Source organism: Lissotriton vulgaris, chromosome 10 (genome assembly GCF_964263255.1).
Source record: "Lissotriton vulgaris chromosome 10, aLisVul1.2, whole genome shotgun sequence".
In the NCBI taxonomy this organism is placed as follows: domain Eukaryota; kingdom Metazoa; phylum Chordata; class Amphibia; order Caudata; family Salamandridae; genus Lissotriton; species Lissotriton vulgaris.
This window is the reverse complement of record NC_141698.1, coordinates 1,134,676,198-1,134,700,458: the sequence shown is the minus strand read 5'-3', so window position 1 is coordinate 1,134,700,458 and position 24,261 is coordinate 1,134,676,198.

The window sequence follows — 24,261 nt, the reverse complement described above, 5'->3', positions numbered from 1 at the left end:
CTAAGCTGCTCGATTGCCCTGCAGCGTGGTGAGTTGTGATTTTAAAAGCTAGCACACAAGAATAAGTGACAATAGAAAGTTTTAAAAATCGCTATATTCTCTCCCGGCTTCCGCCTCAGGAGTGTGGTCAATGGACTATCTGGCGCTTGTATTCAGCGTTTTGTAGTCGTCGCAAGGGGGCGTGGCCTAAAAAGGGGCGTGGCCTGAGTCCTCGCGCTGGTAGCGTCTGAAGGATTATTCAGTTAGAGGCCAGCCGGCAGCGTTAGGATCCGCTACCTGTGCTGACTAAGCTGCTCGATTGCCCTGCAGCGTGGTGAGTTGTGATTTTAAAAGCTAGCACACAAGAATAAGTGACAATAGAAAGTTTAAAAAATCGCTATATGCTCTCCCGGCTTCCGCCTCAGGAGTGTGGTCAATATTAGATGTCTTTCCCCGCTCAGGTCTAGTGGTTACTTACATGTTAACTACAGATAGTGGTGATAGAGTGCGCACGTCACCCAACCCTTAGATTTACCAGATTTCACGCACTTGGGCCCATGACGTGATTATGACAATATTTTTGTGAGTCGGGCGAGTTTACACACCCCCATCAGTAATTTGTATGTGTTTTCTTTACTACTACTACTTATGTACCTGACTTACCACAGGCACATATTCTCCTGATGAATCAGGAGCTAGCAGTGGACAAGAGATAAGATAATTCTAAACACTTTATTCATCCTACAATACTTTGATAATTTATAATGACCACAGACACCTGAAGAGTTTTAAGGATTTTTATATAGTAATTAAATTCAAAGTGACAAGAGTATAAGGCAGATGCAAATCAAAACATCAATAATCAGGATTACAACTATGATATAGCTATGGATGAGGGCAAGCACCATTGAGTGCAGGTGGAAAACTACAGGAAAGGAAAACAAGGAACATGCTATTCCGAGTCAGGCTTATACTAAGGTGGGTGAGTCAAAACAACATTAGTCAGTGGAATGCTAAAGTCCTACAAGTGATTCAAACCCTAATCTTAGTCTATCTGTTAAACTAAACTTAGATCCTAGACATCAATAACGTTAAAATCCCACTATTTATGTAATACAGTTTCAATATGCCCTACAGGAAAGGGGAAAAATGGAACACAACTAATAAACAGTTTGCATATACGGCATTTGAGATGACAGAGAGAGTATCATGGGCATAGAGGCTTTATTTAAAAGAGTAGGAGGAAGGAGGATAGAAAGACGGACACCCACAGATTATATTTACCTAGGACAGGAATGAGGACTAACCCTGGCCACGGGTCAGCTTGGGAAAGACGAGGACAAGGACCCTCAAGGATTTAGGATGCCAGTAGATGAGCAGGTACAGCTCACGGACAATCAGGACAGGATACCCCTCAGGATTTGGGTCAGGACTGGGCTCACCAAAGGGCACGACCAAAACCTGCAGCTTCGGATGCAACGCCTGCGCTACTCCCTCACTGCACGGAATCCGCCAGTAACCCCGATTGGGTTATCGAATCTCTCAGCAAAGTGCTTCGCCAGCATTTAAGACTATTTCCACCCCTTGGAGTTTGTGGAAATCTCGGACAGAGTGCTCCGCAGCTTTCTGTATCAATCACCTATAGAGTTCGTAGGGTCGGTGACAGGTCAGCTACTCGGACAAGTCGGACAATTTCTCTAGATAAAACTAGGCTAGTTATACCCTTTTCGGGTCCCAAGACCACCCACAAATGTTGCAAGTGACAGGGTCCCCAACTTAGGATTGGTCAGGAAAGGTGGTTAGGTCATTGTCACCACCTAAAATTCTGGGTTCCCATATTTAATATTCATATTTCAGTACCCACCCCTTACATTCCAGTTCCCAGGCATACGTGTAGAAAGGACAATGGAGCATACAAACATTATCGTTCAACCAGATACATTTTAGGTACAAGTCGATGTCTTCTCCCAGGGCAAAGAGCAGGTTCCCAGGAGCATCTTAGCTTCGGTAGCCAGCTGGCTTGGTTTTGCTTCTGCGCAGTTTGGATTTTCCCTCATCACATGACTGGGTTGTAATGGGTTTCAAAGATGGAGCGGCTCCCCACTCCCAGGCCCACAGATACGCGGTACATGAAAAGTAAGCGAAAACAAATTAGAAACACTGAAAAAATGAATACACTGTACACCATGATAAGCTACACTTCACCCCTTATTTCATAATAACTATAGCGGTTAGGAGTTATGCAGAAATAGACAGATGTGCAAAGCGGCATTGGCAAGCAGAGAGCGTGTTTAAAGACAAGCGGCCATTTTAGCAGTAATGCGCATGAGCGAAATAATCCCTCTAGAACCGCGAGTGCGTCACATCACATGGGTATGACCGACGCATGTGCAGACTGGATTTCTGCTAAGCAGCGATGCTGTAGTATGCAAGCTTTGTTATGATTAATAGACACATAGGCAAGCATCTCTAGGACACCCGCGTGTACTGTGAAAGTGTGATATTAATGACAAACAGGATTGGTTAATACTATTACAAGTTAACAAGGTTCATGAACGTGAGCAAGTCGCTTTACGTGCGAATCCTTGCTCCATCAGTGGCTCCTAGAATAATGTATCCAAACGGGGCACAACAATCCATGTTGTAAATACTGTGAAAACACTGCCCTTTACGTCATAATTTAACAATGTCATGAAGAGTTGTCAAATATGCATTGATTTGTTTATATTTAGGTGCAATTAAAAATCTTTTGCAACCTTCCAGAATGCGGTACTGACTGATGAAACTACTTTAGCACAACAGTAGTGTCTCATGAAAATTAGTCACCACCGCCTTCCTCATATATCATCATCAAAAATGAAACTGACTTCATGTACTGCAGACAAGTGCTCACCGACGTATTTGCCAAAGAAGCTTGAAGAACCAGTTACCAGATGTGTTGTTCTGCAAATTAAGTTCACAAAATACATATTCGTAGTGGGTCGCAGTTTTTGCTAGCCAATTGGTGTGTGAGGTAGGTCGCAATTTGAGAACCAAGTAGCGCCGGCCGTGTACGCTAAAGACGTGCGTGCTGACATCATCAGGAGGGCGGGGAGGAGCGGCCGACAGGAGCGCAGAGGAGCGGTGAAGTTTGCAGAGGCTGAGGAGCGGCGGCGCCCGCGGTGGGATTGCAGCGCGGAGTGGACAGGAGCGGTGAAGTTTGAGGCTGAGGAGTGGCGGCGCCCACGGTGGGCTGACGTAAGTGACTGAGGGGTTGCAGCGTGGAGCGGACAGGAGCGCGGGGAGGAGCGGGGAAGCTTGTGAGCCTGATTGCTCCCGAACAACGTCGGGACGGGCTGGGGAAGTTTGAGAGCCTGATTGCTCCCTGACAACGTCGGGACGGGCTGCTAGTAAGAAATAAAAAAACGATTTCTTTATTTTTAATAGCGCAGTATTCCCAGCAAGCAGTGGTGATAGATGACGTTAAAGTTTAAACACCATTCCCTAGTATATACTTCAACACATCTAATTAATAATAGTAACTATGTGGGACTCGGGAGCCCTCACCTTGTTGGAACTTCGAGTCCTCCTGGTGGTGATGAGGAGTAGGTGGTTCTGTCTGTAATTAGAAAAATGTTGCACGTTTAAAAGCAAGCATTCATCAGTTGTGTCAAAAAGTGTTGCATGTTATGGCTACGCATATAAGTTAACACCCTCCCCAAAACCGTAACTTTTTTTCAGTCCCAATAATTAAAAATTGTTTAACATTTTCTCTTCCATTACGAGACGAAATAGGGGGTGGTGTATGGCATCTAAAAATATGACATGTTTTTTCTAGGCGTCATCACAACATCGGATGCTGCACTTCCCACCACCAGTGCCAGGGCCAGCAGCGCGGAGGGGTCCACTCCAGGGGCGGATGCGGCGGCGCCACAAGTGCCACCAGGAGGAGCTGCTGCGGGGGATGGCTCAGCAGCGGCGAACGGTGGTAAGTTATTATACTCCTTACTTATTGACATTTTAGAGTAGGCTCGCAAAGGGGTGTATGATGTACTGTACAGTAGACAGTACACTAGTAGTACACTGTACTGTTATGAACAGTTACTAATTTAGAACTACTTTTTTGCCAATCACAGAGAAGCTGTCCCCCTTGACTTAGCCATAGCATTGGTGGCGGTAGTTCTCGAGTTAGCAATGGCCCCCTCTATTTGACTTCAACTCAGCTGTGAAACTTTTTTCGTGAAGCCAAGTCAGATCAGATAAACTTGAGTGATGTGATAAACTAAAAGGGAAAGAAGGGTGAAAGGAAGGACGAGCGAGTCGTAACATTTATGACTGTAAAGAATGATACATGTTTTTGAATGCATGTGGCTGATAGGAAGGAATCAGATGCATGGCTGCTTGAAGCAAGGATGGTTGGAGGAGAAAGAGAATATGACTGCCTGTGTGGGTGAATCAGAAAATGCATGTGTGGTGTGCATTGCAATATATCATTTGGGTGAAACTGAAATGCAAGTCAAGACGGTGGTTTACCAAATAAAATTAAAAGGGTGTTAATTGGTTGTTGTGAAAAAGTAAAGTTGGTACAGTTGAGACATTAAGAAGAATGATAGACGTTTACTTTGGAAGCCTGGATGGTATCTTCTTCCTCATAGATATCAGAGTTGTCTGTAGAGCAGACGCTCAGTGGATGAAGAGTGTTACTTTGTTTGAACAGCATGTCCGTGCCAGAGTAGCAAAGCAGAGGAAATCCAAATACTAGAAGTTGTGATTGTTCAGAAATTCTCCCTTGACTAACAGTACAGTAGTTTACCTTGCAAGCACAGCATATATTGTGTATGTATTGTATAGTTGACATTATATCAAGTCAAGTCCCTTCCTGCAGCAATTATGGGTACCACACTCACTCCCTATGTTAATAATTTTCTTTCAGCTGTGTCATGGGTGGACTATCGCTGTTGTTCACTCAATCTATCAAAAGAAACAAGGTACCTAAAGTCATCCATCATATAAGCAAAGATCATGTGATCAGCAGGATATAGCATCAGAAATGAATAATCTTTCATTTTCCTTTTGTAGCAGTCAAGGTAGTCAAGGCCCGGAGGGGGGGGGGCAGTGCAAAATATAAATTACATTGAGCAGTAGTCCTTGATGTAACCGAGTATGGCCAGTGACACCCCTATATAAAAGTAAGAGCTTCCCTATCCCCACCTGTATGTACTGCGTCATCATGGCTTGTGTCTGTTTTTCTTGGGTGCAAGCTGACTGAGCTGGCATTATGCCAGCTACCACAAGTTTACGTACAAGTAATTTCTTTCGCAAAACAAGAGAAAAAAAGAAGACTGGTGTACTCTCTGGCTATGTAGGGAGTCCATAGTGCTGCTAGTAGAATTCCTGAAACTCCCACTAATGTCACAGGCCTCCAAAGACGGCGTAAAGATACATGCCAAAATGTTATACTATGCTTGCAAATTGCTAGTGTTACTGTGAGACAACTTTCTGTTGAATTATTTTGTGTTAATGTTAAAGACTATTGGCTACAGTATTTTTCTTTCTTTCTTTCTTCATATAGATGCTCCATGTTGGACTTGGCCCGCAGGGCAGGTTCACCCCTAGACTTTTTGCCTTATTTGTGACCCTGTGCTAGTGATTTGTGGGTCTCTGCGCACTTTTCCCTGAGTCCCAGAGTGAAAGTGCGTGCGTGTAGTATGGCTGGCCTGCCCTCCCATAGGAATGCATGGGGAATGTGTGTGTCCCTAGTAGTTCCTGATGCGTGGGGAGTGCAGGCTCGAGTTTGGTATGCCTAAACTCGTGAGGGTGAATGCTGCAAGATGGTGTCTGCGGCATGTATGTGTCTAGTTGGGAAGTGCTACTTCTGGACATTGAGATATGTGTGCAGTGAGGGTGCTGGAGCGTGATTGGCTGGAGCTGGCTGGCATGCCAGGCTCCAGGAAGTCTGGATGGGTCTGCCCGGTGGTGAGTGGGAGATTAGCATGAGTGATGTGTGGGAGGAGTGTACCTGTGTCCTGGATGGGCTGGGTTTTCCCCACACAATGCTGGCTCCGCCCCCCTGTGGTGTGTCTAATGACCCTAGCCTCCCCAGTGAAAGGAATGGGTGGTTGGGCCATCAAGAGTGCTCCAGAACCAGCTGCGACTGGTTTTCCCCCCACCCTGCACATTGTAACAAAGGATTTGTTGGTATAAGAGGGGGCTGTGTCCCCACTGAAAATGTTCTTCTTTTGGAATCCTGCCAGAGGGGGCTTTGGCCGCTGCTGGGGCCAGAAGGACCGCCACTTGGGGAGTCTCCCTGCCTGGAGACCCAGTGTGCTGGCTCTGGCCCAGCCTTGCCCCCCCCCTGCCTGCCTCCAGCCCTGCTGGAGCCCTGTCCTGTCCTCCAGTGCTGGGGAGCACGGAGGACGCCTGCCTACAGCCTGAGAGCGCTGCTCTCTGCCCTTCAGCGCTAGGAGCGCTGAGATCGCCTGCCTAAGCGCTGGAAACGCTGTACTTTTGCTCGAGCGCTGTGAGCGCTGTATCCTGCCCGCTTTGTAGGAGGATTCAACGGCGCGGGTGCCACCCCGCTCATTGCCGCTTTATTTTGCCCGGTTTTTGATTGATCTACGAGGGAGCCCACTCCTCGGATCATCTGGGAGCCCGCCTGCCTGCCTAAAGCGAGCCGCCGCGCTGCCCGCGGCGACCCGGAAGTGAAGGGATCGTCGACCAATCACCGCGCGGCCCGGGAGAGTTAACCCGGAAGTCCCGCCTCCCTCGCCGAGCCGAGAGAGAGCCTGCCGAGGCTCCCCGAGAGGTGAGGAGAGCCCCGGGACCAGCGGGAGAGACCCGCCGCCGCTGGAGAGCCCAGCGCGAGATCGGTGAGTGCCTGCCTGCAGAGGAGGGGGGGGGAGCGTCGGGACACATTGCCGGTGTCCGCCCCGCCCCCTCTCTGTAGCGCGACCTCGCGCCTGGGTGTTTTTGGAGCCTGAGGGCTCCGGGGGCATTTCTTCCTTTCACGAGCCCAGAGAGGCTCTGAGCGCCCCACAATCACGTCGAGTCCCCAGAGGGGGGACTCCCAAGGAGAAGCGCCCGTGTGTTTCGAGCCTGAGGGCTCAGGGGGCATCTCCACGTTCTGGAGCCACGAGGTGCCCCGGGGGCACCAGTTGATTTAGAGCCCAGCGAGGCTCTTGCCAGGCATTTGTCTTTGCCTTGGGTCCCCAGAGAGAGGGACCCCACAGCCCAGCGAGGCTGCATCTTGTGTTGCTGGAGCCCTGAGAGGCTCAGCAGCACCCTTTCTTGTTTAAGAGCCTGAGAGAGGCTCACCAGTGCCACAGTGGTGGTTCCTTGAGCCCAGAGAGGCTCCAACTTTGTGTTAACTTTACCTGCTCCAGTTGTCCAGCACTTAGTGGACAACTGCCACGTTTAGGCCCTGACATTGGGACACCGGGACAGTCACAGGTGGTGACTTGTGAGTATGGGGTAATGGTTATTGATTCTGCACCGCTGAATGTATTGCTAATGCGTCATGTGCCTTTACACCTCTGAATGTTGATACATCATGTGTTTAATCCTTGCACCCCTATAGGTATTGTGACATGTAGGTGGTTGTTTTCTCCCTAGTACAGGTGGTGCTAGAGAGGTCCTGTTACCAGTGATCACTGGTTGTATGCTCTACTTTTATATATTGTGCTACAGTAATTGTTTCTAAAAAGTGCTGATACCCTTGACAGTGGTCCAGGTGGCCCTGTCCTGTACAAATATCCCTTGTAAATTCCGCCCATGCCTGTTGGCACCGTGTAATAAGATGTGTGTTTTATCTGATGTATATTTTTATAATACAAAGGCTATTTTTACATAACCTTGTGTGGAGTGTTTCTTTGTGGTGGGCCCTGGGTGTTGTTGCTGGGGTGCGTGCGCAAATACTTAACTTACATCGCCTCCAAGTTTAGCCTTGACTGCTCGCGCCACGTTACCTAGAGGGCGAGTGGGGGTTGCCTTGGCGTGTGACTCCCTTGCCCTGACACTTAGAACTGGCGATCCCTGACTGACCTCGACGCGAGTCTTGGCCGGCCAGGGTCCCGGGTCTAACATTGGCGGCAAGCGGTGGGATAAGAATTTGTGTTTGCGTTGTACCACAGTGGCAACTGGCCACTACAAAGCTCTGCATTTTAGATGACCACATTTTTGGGGATTATTGTGTTTTGGTGAAATTCCATTATTTTCTTCTCCTGAGGTATCATTGTGCAATTGTGTCCAGTACATTTGTTCCCCTGCCCCGCGCCCAGAGTTTGGTACCTGTGTCACGTGTGGTCAGGTTGAGGAACCAGGGGTGGTAGAAACTGCCTTACCAATCCGAGGGGGGGGTTGTGTGTGAATGAATGGTGTGTGGCACTAGGCAAGTGGGTGTGAGTTCTCTGGGAGAGGGAGCTTACTGAACCTTAGTGAATTGTGTACTCCTGTGTTAGCTCAGACCCCTAGGTTCCCTGTGTAATCTTTTCACCAGAACATCTGCCAGAATGGAGCTTGTTTTTGATTTCAATGATCTAGCCACATACGGTGTGTGGGAGCTGAGAAAGTTCTGTGAAGAGAGAGGCATAGGGGCGGATCAGTCAGGCTGGTATGCACTTAGGAGATGCATGGTCAAATGGCAAGAGGATCAATGGGATCTTGAGCGCAGTGAGGAAAGGGCCCGGGCCTCACACCAGGAGGGTGGTGGGTCTGTGGGGAGCCCTGAAGATTCAGAAGAGGAGGAAGAAAATGATAGCACAGGGACGCCAGCAGATAGTGAGGACCCCATAGATAGGGAGTCCCTTGCTGGGTCCCGTGTCAGAGATAGCACCCCATCCCTTTCCCTGTCCCCAGAGGAGTGGATGGATAGGAGAGAAGAGAGGGAGCACCAGCTGGCCATGGAGAAGCTCAGGTTAGAGTATGCCTGGAAGATGGCGCAGCTGGGTGTGAATGAGCGGATTGCAGAGGCTGAGAGGGCCTGGGCCAGGGAGAAGATAGCCCTAGAGAGTAGGTTATCCCCTGCCCGCAGTCCGAATTTTCTGGATCCCCCAGGGAGGGTGGAGTCCAGTGGTGGCAGCTTTTTAAGTGTTGGTATTGACAGTCCCACTCCCAGTTCCCAGAGTATGGTTCCTGTTTCTCCAGAGGAGGAGTTAAGGTTGAAATTCAGGGGCAGTAGGAGGCTGCCTCACCAGTCTTGGGTAGACTTTGAGGAGGGCTGTTGTGAAGCCCTGTGCGATTGGGTACAGGAGCCCACGAAATGTGATTGGGACATATTGTTCGATGTGTTTCTCAGAGAGCAGATGCTCAGTTGTTGTCCCCCAGGGTTGCGACAACACCTGATGGGGTGTGGATTGTCTGAACCATGGGAGCTTGCACTGGAAGCAGACCGCTGGGAGAGGGCCAGAGGTGCTGTACAGTCATTAGAGAGTGAGTCCAACAGCAGTGGTACAGGGAGCTTCCAGCCCAGCGTGGTGGAAGAGGCTCAGTGTAGCCCAGCTAGGTCCCAGTATAGTGAGAAGGGTGAAGGGGCTGACTGCCTGGCTCAGTGGAGCAGGAGTCAGGGGGTGGCTGAGAGCACCCCGAGGCCCGAAGCCCTGTCTCAGAACTTGGGTGGTTTCTTAAGGGAACACCAGGTTGGGAACCTAGGCTGTCCTGTGAGTACACTTGAGGAAGATCTCCTAGTGTCTAGGGAACCTGGAGTGTCTGTAACTAGAACTCCAGGGGTTCCAGTGTCCGGCAGTGTCGCTCCAGTTGGGAGGGCACAGAAGTCCGAAGCGAGGAGTGATTGGGGGACGAGTTTCCCAGTGGATGCACCAGTGGACCAGAGACTAGCCAGTGGGGCTAGGTCTTGGGTGGACCCGGGGGGCGCCACTTCTGGTCTGGGGGATCTTTGCGCCCTGTCAGGTGGACAGGAGGCGGGAGATCTGCGCCAGACAGACCGTCACACGACACATGGGTCATGTGTCAGCCTCAGGGGGATTGCGTGTGAATCCCCAGAAGTCCTGGAGTGCCAGGCAATTATTCCACCAAAGGTTTTAGACCGGAGGTTGGGAGGCCAGGGGCAGGTTCGGCCTGACCTGAAGGGTAGGACGACTGTAAGCAGTGTCCTGACCGGTTCTTCCAGGGGAACTTCTCCAGTTGGGAGAGGGCAGACCTCTGGAAGGGGGTGCAGAGGGTGGGAAAGCCCACCACTGACCCCGGTGCAACCTGAGGGGTTAAACCCTAGGTTGGAATGGCGTTCGGGGTGTCCCCCTCGCAGGAGGAGGAGGAACCCTGGAAGAAGAGGTAAGGGGAGGAAAGCCTTCTCTGAGACTCCTGGTCCGCCTGAGGTTGTAGACCAAAGGCTGGTGAACCAGTGGCAGTCTAGTCCTGTCTTGCAGACAGGGAGAGTGGAGAATGGACACTATGTGCCAGGGGTTACTACCCCCCGCTCTGCGAATTGGCAAGGACCGGTGGCACCTGGGTGGCCCAGGGCCGGGTCCTGGCCGCGGACAACTGAGGAGTACCAGTGGGGTAGCCCAGTTGGTCCTTACAGGAGCTTTAGAAGGAACCCTAGGGGTTCACCGTGGCATAGAACAGGAGAGTGTCCCGGCCGTGGCGGGCCTGCGTCCGTGTTCTATCGCCCCAAGCAGGGAAGTCCATCACGGTGGTGATTGTTCTCCCCTGCGTTTTGGCTGGAAGGGGGTTGTGTTGGACTTGGCCCGCAGGGCAGGTTCACCCCTAGACTTTTTGCCTTATTTGTGACCCTGTGCTAGTGATTTGTGGGTCTCTGCGCACTTTTCCCTGAGTCCCAGAGTGAAAGTGCGTGCGTGTAGTATGGCTGGCCTGCCCTCCCATAGGAATGCATGGGGAATGTGTGTGTCCCTAGTAGTTCCTGATGCGTGGGGAGTGCAGGCTCGAGTTTGGTATGCCTAAACTCGTGAGGGTGAATGCTGCAAGATGGTGTCTGCGGCATGTATGTGTCTAGTTGGGAAGTGCTACTTCTGGACATTGAGATATGTGTGCAGTGAGGGTGCTGGAGCGTGATTGGCTGGAGCTGGCTGGCATGCCAGGCTCCAGGAAGTCTGGATGGGTCTGCCCGGTGGTGAGTGGGAGATTAGCATGAGTGATGTGTGGGAGGAGTGTACCTGTGTCCTGGATGGGCTGGGTTTTCCCCACACAATGCTGGCTCCGCCCCCCTGTGGTGTGTCTAATGACCCTAGCCTCCCCAGTGAAAGGAATGGGTGGTTGGGCCATCAAGAGTGCTCCAGAACCAGCTGCGACTGGTTTTCCCCCCACCCTGCACATTGTAACAAAGGATTTGTTGGTATAAGAGGGGGCTGTGTCCCCACTGAAAATGTTCTTCTTTTGGAATCCTGCCAGAGGGGGCTTTGGCCGCTGCTGGGGCCAGAAGGACCGCCACTTGGGGAGTCTCCCTGCCTGGAGGCCCAGTGTGCTGGCTCTGGCCCAGCCTTGCCCCCCCCCTGCCTGCCTCCAGCCCTGCTGGAGCCCTGTCCTGTCCTCCAGTGCTGGGGAGCACGGAGGACGCCTGCCTACAGCCTGAGAGCGCTGCTCTCTGCCCTTCAGCGCTAGGAGCGCTGAGATCGCCTGCCTAAGCGCTGGAAACGCTGTACTTTTGCTCGAGCGCTGTGAGCGCTGTATCCTGCCCGCTTTGTAGGAGGATTCAACGGCGCGGGTGCCACCCCGCTCATTGCCGCTTTATTTTGCCCGGTTTTTGATTGATCTACGAGGGAGCCCACTCCTCGGATCATCTGGGAGCCCGCCTGCCTGCCTAAAGCGAGCCGCCGCGCTGCCCGCGGCGACCCGGAAGTGAAGGGATCGTCGACCAATCACCGCGCGGCCCGGGAGAGTTAACCCGGAAGTCCCGCCTCCCTCGCCGAGCCGAGAGAGAGCCTGCCGAGGCTCCCCGAGAGGTGAGGAGAGCCCCGGGACCAGCGGGAGAGACCCGCCGCCGCTGGAGAGCCCAGCGCGAGATCGGTGAGTGCCTGCCTGCAGAGGAGGGGGGGGAGCGTCGGGACACATTGCCGGTGTCCGCCCCGCCCCCTCTCTGTAGCGCGACCTCGCGCCTGGGTGTTTTTGGAGCCTGAGGGCTCCGGGGGCATTTCTTCCTTTCACGAGCCCAGAGAGGCTCTGAGCGCCCCACAATCACGTCGAGTCCCCAGAGGGGGGACTCCCAAGGAGAAGCGCCCGTGTGTTTCGAGCCTGAGGGCTCAGGGGGCATCTCCACGTTCTGGAGCCACGAGGTGCCCCGGGGGCACCAGTTGATTTAGAGCCCAGCGAGGCTCTTGCCAGGCATTTGTCTTTGCCTTGGGTCCCCAGAGAGAGGGACCCCACAGCCCAGCGAGGCTGCATCTTGTGTTGCTGGAGCCCTGAGAGGCTCAGCAGCACCCTTTCTTGTTTAAGAGCCTGAGAGAGGCTCACCAGTGCCACAGTGGTGGTTCCTTGAGCCCAGAGAGGCTCCAACTTTGTGTTAACTTTACCTGCTCCAGTTGTCCAGCACTTAGTGGACAACTGCCACGTTTAGGCCCTGACATTGGGACACCGGGACAGTCACAGGTGGTGACTTGTGAGTATGGGGTAATGGTTATTGATTCTGCACCGCTGAATGTATTGCTAATGCGTCATGTGCCTTTACACCTCTGAATGTTGATACATCATGTGTTTTATCCTTGCACCCCTATAGGTATTGTGACATGTAGGTGGTTGTTTTCTCCCTAGTACAGGTGGTGCTAGAGAGGTCCTGTTACCAGTGATCACTGGTTGTATGCTCTACTTTTATATATTGTGCTACAGTAATTGTTTCTAAAAAGTGCTGATACCCTTGACAGTGGTCCAGGTGGCCCTGTCCTGTACAAATATCCCTTGTAAATTCCGCCCATGCCTGTTGGCACCGTGTAATAAGATGTGTGTTTTATCTGATGTATATTTTTATAATACAAAGGCTATTTTTACATAACCTTGTGTGGAGTGTTTCTTTGTGGTGGGCCCTGGGTGTTGTTGCTGGGGTGCGTGCGCAAATACTTAACTTACATCGCCTCCAAGTTTAGCCTTGACTGCTCGCGCCACGTTACCTAGAGGGCGAGTGGGGGTTGCCTTGGCGTGTGACTCCCTTGCCCTGACACTTAGAACTGGCGATCCCTGACTGACCTCGACGCGAGTCTTGGCCGGCCAGGGTCCCGGGTCTAACACTCCACAACAACAAAAGCTCACCAGGAAGGAGATGGCTGTCCGGGCCAGGGCCCGTAAGCTAGAGGCCATTTGCACCGAATATTGGCGGCTGTGGGCTCTGGAGCAGGAGGAGCAGGCGGCAACAAATGTATCCTCCTCCAGTGCCCCTGGGTCCACCAGCCAGCAGCTTCAAGCTGTAAGGCGCCGTGGTCGGACAGCCTCCCGCCGCTGCCGCACAGCAGCAAAAACACTAGCTGCCTCCCCCCCAGAGCCTGGATGGCACCTCTGCGCCGCCTAGGCAGGAGAGTGGACTACCTGGCGCACGTGGTGGAGAAGCAACAGCGCCAGCTCCAGGACCTCCGCAAAGAGATGCGGGACCACCTGTCCACAGGACACCGCCGGAGGAAGTGACTGTCTCTTGCCCCTTTTTTAAAGACTGTTGGGGGGGTGGGAATTGGGCATTGGGGAAAGGGAGTTGAAGGAAATTTGGACATTGGTTGCGGTTAGAGTCGGGGGGAATTGGTTGGGGTAGTTTATTTTTGTTAGGGAAAATATATTTATTTATTTTACATACTTAAACATAGTATACACGAGGGGGCGTGGCTTGCAGCCAAGCATGGCGGCCGCTTAGAGTGAGAGCTCCCGAGGGCACTGTAACCTTTTAATCTATCCGACACATTTATCCGCTACCTAGCACACCTGAAGCGGCGGCGTTCGAGTCCGGGACTTGAGCGGTGTCACCGGTCCAATTTTGGGAGAAATTGGTGCACCGGAGCCTGAGTTACGTCGTGTGATGAGTTGGGGCCTACAACCAGAGGAACAGCACCGGCCTTGCGTGCCATCGAGGCCGGCCGGCCGGCCGGCCGAGAGGAGTGAACGCACCCCGATACCAGCCGGGTGGTACAGGACCAGCCTGCCACTCCTGACGACATCATCCGGCGGCACACGAACTGCCGCATCCACCAAGCGGGACTGGAGCAGCGCGAAGGTCAGAGCCTTGGCCGCACGAAGCGGAGCTAACATCCTGAACCCCCCCCCCCACGAAAGCCTAGCGGGCGGGAAAAACTCAGGAGGACATCATCGGACCCCGCGTAACTGAGGGGTAGCAGTGGACATTGGTACCGCTCCAGACCTAAGGTTCGGAACGTCGGTACCCCAGGGGGACGGCGCCATTCCGGCCCTCTACGCGGGAGCTCAGGGGGGACCCTCGGGACCCGCGTCCTATCGGGCACAACCAGCAGCACCAACACAGAGGCGAAAATCCGGCACACGGCGGCCTGTCCGGTGTGCGGAGGGGCGGCTGCCCGGGCACGGACCCTAAACCATCCGCAGTGACCGTGTGGGACAGAACAGCACGGAAGAACGAGAGTGGGGGTCACAGTGGCCATTCCAGCCCTGAGGGAGAGAATCGGGGGCAACGGCACGAAATAAACCAGCGGCTCACCGAAACCCGCGCAAATGACCAGTGAGGCTTACGCAGACAGCAGAGGGGGACACTCTATCCACCACCCACCGACCTGATATTCTCTGGCTGATACCAACTAACGGTGGATTCAGACGCAAGACAAATCTCTGGACCTCACAGATCTCAGCACTATGGCGGGCAAAGGCCTCAGGAGTGGGTCCACGCAGGCTAAACTGGATAAATTCGCCTACGGCCACCAGGGTCAACAGCAAACTACAGGGCGCTCCTCCACAGGACATGCCCAGGAAGCAGAGAAAACGACCAAAATAACGCTGGAAGACATCATGAAAACACTCTCAGAGGTGAAAACTACAGTGGGCGCCATCTCCTCAATCAATCAATGACACTTGTAAAGCGCGCTACATACCCGTAGGGTCTCAAGGCGCTGGGGGGGGGGGGGGTGCCGCTACTGCTCGAACAGCCAGGTCTTCAGCTTCTTCCTGAAGGAGAGGTGGTCTTGGGTCAGGCGCAGGTCGGTCGGTAGTGAGTTCCAGGTCTTGGCGGCCAGGTAGGAGAAGGACCTTCCTCCTGTAGTCGCTCTTCGGATGCGGGGGACGGCGGCGAGGGCGTGGTTGGCTGATCGGAGGTGGCGTTTGGGAGCGTAGAAGTTGACTCGGCTGTTGAGGTAGCTCGGGCCTTGGTCGTGTAGGGCTTTGTGTGCGTGGGTGAGGAGGCGGAAGGTGATTCTTTTGTTGACGGGGAGCCAGTGAAGGTCTCTCAGATGTCCGGAGATGTGGCTGGTTCGTGGGATGTCGAGGATGAGTCTGGCTGAGGCGTTCTGGATCCGCTGGAGTCTCTTCTGGAGCTTGGCGGTGGTACCGGCGTAGAGGGCATTGCCGTAGTCCAGTCGGCTGGTGACGAGGGCCTGGGTGACGGTCTTCCTGGTCTCGGTGGGGATCCACCAGAAGATCTTCCGTAGCATGCGTAGGGTGTTAAAGCACGCCGAGGAGACGTTGTTGACTTGCCTGGTCATGGAGAGGGAGGAGTCCAGGATGAAGCCCAGGTTGCGTGCATGGTCTGTCGGTTTGGGTGCGGTGCCCAGGGTGGGAGGCCACCAGGAGTCGTCCCAGGCGGAGGGTGAGGGGCCCAGGATGAGGACCTCCGTCTTGTCCGAGTTCAGTTTCAGGCGGCTGGTCGTCATCCACTCGGCTACCTCTTTCATCCCTTCGTGCAGGTTGGCTCTGGCGGCGGTGGGGTCGTTGGTCAGGGAGAGGATCAGCTGGGTGTCGTCGGCGTAGGAGATTATGCTGAGGTTGTGTTTGCGTACGATGGCCGCGAGGGGGCTCATGTAGACGTTGAAGAGGGTGGGGCTCAGAGATGATCCTTGAGGGACGCCGCAGATGACTTCGGAGGCCTCTGACTTGTACGGTGGTAGGCGGACTCTCTGAGTTCTTCTGTCGAGGAAGGAGATGATCCATTCCAGCACCTTGTCCTGGATTCCGATGTTGCTGAGGCGCCGTACTAGGGTGCGGTGGCAGACCGTGTCGAATGCCGCGGAGAGGTCTAGGAGGATGAGGGCCGCTGTTTCTCCATTGTCCATCAGGGCTCGGATGTCATCGGTGGCGGCGATGAGGGCGGTCTCGGTGCTGTGATTGGCTCGGAAGCCGGACTGTGAGGGGTCGAGGGATCCGTTCGTCTCGAGGAAGGCGGCCATCTGCTTGTTGACGGTCTTCTCGATGACTTTGGCTGGAAACGGGAGGAGCGAGATGGGGCGGTAGTTCTTGAGGTCGGTGGGGTCCGCTGTTGGTTTCTTGAGTAGAGCGCTGAGTTCGGCATGTTTCCAGCTCTCAGGGAAGATGGCGGTGTCGAAGGATGTGTTGATGATGTCTCGCAGGTGGGGTGCGATGACAGCGTCGGCCTTGTTGAAGACGTGGTGAGGGCAGGGGTCGGTCGGTGATCCGGAGTGGATGGAGTTCATCGTGCGGATGGTGTCTTCGGTGCTGATCGGGGTCCAGGCGTGGAGGGTGGTGGTGGGGTGTGGTTGTTCGGTCATGGTGTGCGTTGGTTGGTTGTAGAAGCTGTTGTGTATGTCCGCGATCTTGTTGTGGAAGTATGAAGCGAGGGAGTGCAGAGGTCTTGCGATGGGGTGATGTCGTGGTTTCCTGCGCTGGGGTTGGAAAGCTCTTTCACGATGTTGAAGAGTTCCTTGCAGTTGTGTGCGTTGTTGTCCAACCGGTCCTTGAATGCTGTTTTCTTGGCGGCGCGGATCAGCTGGTGGTGTTTCCGGGTGGCAAGTTTGAAGGAGGTTCTGTTGTCCAGTGTCGGTTCCTTTCTCCAGACTTTCTCGAGGGCTCGGCAGTTCTTCTTGGAGCTCTTGAGTTCGTCGGTGAACCATGGAGCCTTCTTGCTGCCGGGTCTGCTAGGCGGGGTCCTCAGTGGGGCGAGTTCGTCCGCGCAGTTGCTGATCCACTTCGTGAGGTTGTCGGCGGCCTGGTTGGGGTTCGCTGAGCTGGCAGGAGGGTGCTGGCTCAGGGAGGTGGCGAGCTGGTCTGCTGTGATCTTGTTCCAGCTTCTGTGGGCGGCCTGTTGCTGGTGTTGGTGGGTCGTCGTTCTCTTGAAGGTGAAGTGGACGCAGCTGTGGTCCGTCCATTGAAGCTCTGTGGCGTGGCTGAAGTCGATGTCTGTGCTGGAAGAGAAGACTGCGTCGAGTGTGTGTCCGGCGAGGTGGGTGGGGGTGGACACCAGTTGCTTGAGTCCCAGGTTGGCGAGGTTGTCGAGCAGGTTGCTGGTGTTGCGGTCGTTGTTGTTCTCTAGATGGAAGTTGAGGTCTCCCAGGAGGATGTAGTCAGCGGAGGGGAGGGCATGCGGGCTGACGAAGTCGGTGATGTCCTCGCTGAATTGTGTGCGTGGTCCAGGGGGTCGGTAGATCAGGGTGCCTCTGAGGGTAGTGTTCGGGTTGGTGTGGATCTGGAAATGCAGGTGTTCGGCGCTGGTCAGGGGGTTGTCGGTGCTGGTCGTGAGACGGATGGTGTTCCTGTGGATGATGGCGATGCCTCCTCCCATCTGGTTGGCGTTTCTGTCCCTCCGGACGATCTTGTAGCCCTCTGGGATAGCGATGGCGATGTCGGGAGCTGAGGAGGCGTTCATCCAGGTCTCCGTGAGGAAGGCAACGTCAGGGGCTGTGGCGTCTAGAAGGTTCCAGAGTTCCAGAGTCCTCAGAAGTCTCCCTGCTACGAGCTGACTTTCACAAAATGGCGGAGAGGGTATCGCAGGTGGAAGTGGTCACAAAGTCACTAGTGGAAGACACCTCAGAGCTCCAAGTGGCCATGGAAAGGATGCAGAAAGTGACCAAGCTCCTACACGACAAGCTGGATGACCAGGAAGGGCGTTCGCGACGCAACAACGTGCGTATCCTTGGGCTTCCTGAGACGGAGGGGAAAGGGGCCATGGACCTCTATATAGAAGACCTCATCAAAAGCAAACTCCAGCCCAAAGGCCTATCTCACTTCTTCTCGGTAGAGAGAGCGCACAGGGTCCCGGGAGGCCCGCCCAAGACTGGTGTGGCACCAAGACCAGTGCTAGCCCGGCTCTTTAATTTCAGAGACAGGGACGCAATTCTGCAGGCGGCAAGAAACTCACCACCAGTGCGGATTCAAAATGCAACCTTAGCCTTTTTCCCTGATTACACGGCGGAAGTGGCCAGGCGACGCAAATCCTTCATGGAGGTTAAAAAGGCGCTACGTGACAGGGAACTACCATACTCCATGATGTTCCCTGCTAAACTACGGATAGTGGCCGAGGGAAAGACTTGGTTCTTTGACACGCCAGAGGTGGCTCAAGAATGGCTGGAGGGCTGGAGACCAGTGGGACAGAGACACCGCTCACAGCGAGACCGACAGCGACATCGTACTGAGAAAACAACACCCAGTCAGTCCTCCCAACTGCCACAGCAGGGAGGCGAGGAGGAAATAGAATCGGACCTTGAAAGAGACCCTCTAGACTCTGGACAATTGGCTCCGGCATGAAGCTGAACTACATTGCTTTTGAGACTGTGTGGGCCGCGGGTGCCGTGGCTCGGACAAGGCTGAGTAGGGTGGGCACAGGCAGTGCCCAAAGGGGACTCACCCACCCCACAAGCAAGTAAGATGTCTGGGGGAGGACTAAAGCACTCTGCACAGTTGGGGAAGCGGGCGGGGATTTGTCCGTGGAGCAGGGTAGCAGGGAGGGGGCATGGGATTGAAGTTTTCATGTTGGAATGCTTAATTTTGTTTGTAGTCATCATTCAACACCTACAGTATACTATTACCCTGACATCTGTATGTCTCCTACACAGCACGACACAATTCGGCAAGTGGGTTACGCCACGGCACACGTTGTGTGCAAGACTCCCTCATCACCTTAATGGCCAGGCCACTTAATCATACGCCCGCCGAGGGCTCCTCCACAGCCGGGGGGATTCCACCACTACGCATACTGACATGGAATGTCCGGGGCCTGGGTGACAAAATCAAAAGAGGCTTGGTCCTACAGGCCATAAAACGACAGAACCCGTATATGGTCCTCCTACAAGAAACCCATCTCACGGGGTCCACCTGCAAAGCCCTAGACAGACGCGGCTACACGATGGCGGTACATGCAGACTTCACTACTGGGTCCAGGGGAACAGGCATACTGGTGAGAAAATCATCCCCCTTTATGGTAACCCGCCATGTGGAGGATGACCAGGGTCGCTTTGCCGCGCTCCATGGGCAGTGGGAGGGCAGAGCTCTAAATGTAATATCAGTATATATTCCCCCAGCCCTACACTCTGTGGCCCTACCGGCACTGGGCAAATTCCTTCTTGATCTCCCCGAAGGCGCAACGATTGTTGGAGGGGACTTTAACACAATCATGGATCCACTTAAGGACACCTTTCCCTCTAGAACCCGGCCACGAGGTACGGCACCGCTGTCAGACTTTGCGGAAGCCCTAGGCCTTGTGGACCTCTGGCGACAGTTAAACACCGAGACCACCAAATACACTTACTACTCAGCGGTACATAATAGCCTATCTCGTATAGATTACTTCATGGCACTGGGATTGGGACTAGACATGGTGGACAAGGTGGACACACTACCCAGGGGAATCTCAGACCATTCTCCAATTGTCCTATCCCTCACCACCGGGGGTAAACGTAACGCTCGAATCTACCCAATCTACCCCAATTTTTAAAAAATCCCCAAGATTCGGAAAAAGCTAAAACTGGTGACAACGCAGTATTTTGCTGAAAACACAGGCACAGTGGTGTCGCCCTCCACCCTATGGGAGGCGTACAAAACAGTCCTCAGGGGGGCGGCCATTGCAGCGATTACGGGACACAAACGGGACTCGCGAAAGGACCTCACAGAACTGGAACTGGCACTCGACACGGCCAATAATGCACATATGACAGACCCCTCCCCGTCCACGACACATACCCTCATGGTTCGGCAACAACAATACCTAGCTCACCTCAAAACGACTGAGAAAGGGTATATCGCAAAACACTAGACATAGAATTTACGATGTGGGCGACAAAGCTGGTCGTATGCTGGCATGGCTAGATAAGAGAGGGAATGGAACGAGAGGTATTCAGAGGCTCAACACAGAGGAGGGGCGGACACTGGTACACCCAGAAGAAATAGTTTGCGAATTGGCACGACACTATCGGGCAATATACACACCGGAACGGAGGGTCACACGACGAATGGCAACGGTAACACTCGCGGACATTACCATCCCCAGCATTGCTCAAGAAGATAGGGCCAGCCTAGAGCTAGACCCGACGGAGGAAGAAATCCAGCTGGCGATCCAGGCGTTACAGTCCGGTAAAGCACTGGGCCCTAACGGAATACCGGTAGAGTGGTACAAGTCCATGGCTCCAGACCTCAGTGCCCCATTACGGGCCATGTATTTAGAGAGCAGGGACAAACTGGAGCTGCCACTGGATCAACGCACGGCCACGATTGTAACGATACCCAAACCGGGGAAACCCCCGACAGAATGTACCTCGTACCGCCCGATATCATTATTGAACATCGAGGCCAAGATACTGGCTAAACTTCTAGCTACCCGCTTGCTGCCCCACCTCAGTACCCTGATCCACCCTGACCAGTCGGGCTTTATGCCCCACCGGAGCACTGCGATGAATCTCAGAAGAGTCCACGGAGTGTTAGCCAGAGCGCACCTCCTCACGGAGCAAGCGGTGATTCTCTCTCTCTACGCCAAAATGGCGTTCGACCTGGTAGAGTGGGAATATCTCTTCGTGGTACTGGAACGCATGGGATTTGGGCCGAAATACATAAAATGGATACGGTTGCTTTATGCGAAACCCGTCGCACAGGTGGTGGCCAATGGCCACATATCGCCGAGATTCCCTCTGGGCAGGGGGACTAGACAGGTCTGCCCCCTGTCCCCCCTGCTCTTTGCACTGGTGCTTGAACCTCTGGCCATCCATATCAGAGCCACACCACTGTTCGCAGGCATCAAATGGGAGGAGGGGTGGGAGGACAAAGTCTCGCTATACGCGGACGACATGCTCATCTACATGACCGCACCTGATACAGGAATCCCAGCCCTACTAGACCTCTGTGACACGCATGGGCGCGCATCGGGATACACTCTCAACTGGTCGAAATCCACCGTATATACATTGAAGGGCCCGGCACCGAGACTACAGGAGAACTGTCCGCTGCTCACGACATCGGCCTCTTTCAAATACTTAGGCATAGTCATCACGTGCAGGGAAGCAGAATTTTTTGCTAACAACCTAAAACCACCCATAGATCGCCTGCGAGCAGATGTTAAACATTGGGCGGCCCTGCCCCTGACCCTACTGGGAAGGGCGGCATTATACAAGATGATGGCCCTCCCGAGACTCCTCTATGTCCTGGAAAATACTCCGCACCTGGTACCACCGCGTTACTTTAAACAGATTGTGGCGCTGGTCACTGTCCTGCTCTGGAATACTGGCCCGGCGCGTATAGCGTACGACAAGCTGGTAAAAAGCTGGTACGAAGGGGGCATAGCGCTCCCCAACATTCAGCTATATTACTGGGCAGCCCAACTCAAAATTATAAACTACTGGATCCACGCCCCAAAAGACGACCCGGCCTATCGGGCGGATTGGTCACAACTTGGGACGGACTGTATGCTGTCCGTGCTCTACAACAAGTCACAACTGAAGACCCTGATTGGTCCGACCAAACACACGGCGGCATTGTGGCACGTGGCACAGGCCCGTCTGGGATGGGCAGGTCGTATCACCAAAATGACGCCCTTGTGGGACACGAAGGCATTGGGGAACCTGAGAGGCTGTAAAGGATTTGAGCGGTGGGATTCCATAGGCATCTCTACAGTGGGGGACCTCTGGGACAATGACTCAGTACTACCGTTTCCGCACCTACAACAGCAATACAACCTCGGTCCAACAGAGACGTTTAGGTATGTCCAAATTAGACATGCATTACTACAGGCAATCCCTACAGGCGCCACTCTACCGGACTCCTCTCCACTGGAGGATAGACTACTGACGGAATTCATGCTCCAAAGCGCCCCTCCCTTACATATAAAAAGCTGATCAACAATCTCAAAGACCCAACGCTAAAACTCAAAGAAAAATGGGAAAGGGAGCTAGGCGAAACAGACGAATTCGAATGGAATGAGGCACTGGCCTCCCCGAAGGAGGTAGGGATCTCTAGTAAGCTCAGACTAGTACAACTTAAAATCCTACACAGCATCTACTACACCAGGCCACTGTTGCACAAAATACAGAGAGCACAACACCCCTTTTGTCTGAGAGGCTGCGGGGAGGAAGGGACACTGATACACACACTATGGGAATGCCCACAAATACGCGAATTCTGGAGACAGGTACTCCGCTCAATCTCCCAGGCCCTTCAACTTTCCATATTACCTGAACCACGTAAATGCCTTCTGAACATCTGGGACCCCAATGATCTGGGTAGGTACGAACTGATTTGGTCATCATTGGCTATGACAGTGGCTAAGCGGGATATAGCACAGAAATGGGGGGCGCCAGATGTACCCACCGCCAGTAGATGGGCTAAAAACATGGACATTCTAATGGTGACAGAGAGAGCGGTTTACGTACTTCGGGCGGCGCCCCGGAAATGGAACAAAGTTTGGGCGGCGTGGAACATATACAGAGGGGAAATCTGTGAACCCTTACCAGAGGGAGAGGACTCAGACTCGGAGGGGGAGGAGGAATAGCTGAACGGTTGCGGGGCAGATACCACAAGAATAGGACAACGGTACATTGGCGGCACTAACCTGGCCACACACCAAAGTGCAAGTAGAGACACAGGCTACTACGAAATGTGGGTGAAACAAAAGGGTTGCGATGACACATGGTTGGGGGGGTAAGTTGGGAAATTTGTTGATAATGTTTTCAATAAAAAGAGAATTCACCGTCGCTGATATATCAGGGAGGGGTTATCAGAGGATTGCAATCTGCATAATGTAACTGACGATTAATGTATGTACAAGACTCGGGGAACCGTAGGCGACGCAGTTCTTGTTACGAAAATGTCGCTCATCACCTATAGAAATGACAATTTTATACGATATGTAACGATTGCCGAAAGAATGTATGCAACTGATTAACCACTATTCCTTCCTGTCAATAAAGTTTTTTTTTTTTTTTAAAACATAGTATACACGTTCATATTATTTTGTGTGGTGGTGGGCGGGGGTTACTGTACGTTTGGTTTCCTCAAACTTACCAGCATGAATGATCTAAAATGTCCAAAAATGTACAAAAGTGCCACTGACAGAGTTAGTGAATTCAATTGCCCTACTAGTACTTTACTAGTACTACTGTCAGTCTCTCCTCTAATCCGAGTCCTAGCTCATTATTATACCTCCCCAAAGTGCTTATCTTACCTGTGATTCGTGTTTGAGAATAGGGCTGGCCACAGGGCTGGCTGCATGGCAAATGGTGATTAAGGTTGGGTATGGAATCCTGGACGGATGAAATCTCATCGTTGTGCTGGTAGTAGTAGTAGTACACACTGGCGGTAGCAGCATATGAAAAAAAGGAAATGAAACTTTGAGTGGCCTGAGCGTAGCATTAGAACAGTACGATAGACGGTAGAGAACAGTGCCATAAATTGTAGCCTAAGAAGTGCTAAAGTATTCAAAATATAAGTACTAGTTGCGTGGAGTATGGCTACTATATGAAATAGTATTGAAGGCGAAGGACACAGCAGCTTAAGCATTAAGCATTCGATTTGTCAGGTGTAGGAGGAGGATGTTGTTGATGATCAATCCACGATGGGGCACATGAAATTCTGATTTGAATGATTTTTCTGTTGCTTTGACCTTATCCTCCCCAGCAAGTGTGTGGAATTATTGTTGTCATTTACTCACACCTCAATGAAAACCACACAGCCTGGGGGAAGAGGGTTAGGGTTTGAAAATTGTTTGGGAATGGGGGTTTTTGGGAACGTTTTATGGAGAGAGGAAAAAAACACAGCATGGGCAAACAACAAATGAAGATGAACAAATCTTTGGATACGAAGATATCCATAACTCTTTTAGGGACATAAATGAAGTTCATGCATGAAGTTGTTTGCTAAATGGATGGTTAGGTTACTTAAACTAAGTAGTACTTTCTACAACTTACAAACTATGAGGAAACAATGCGACAGTAAAGGGCTGCAGTGATTAGGCAATTCCACTTGCCTATCTGC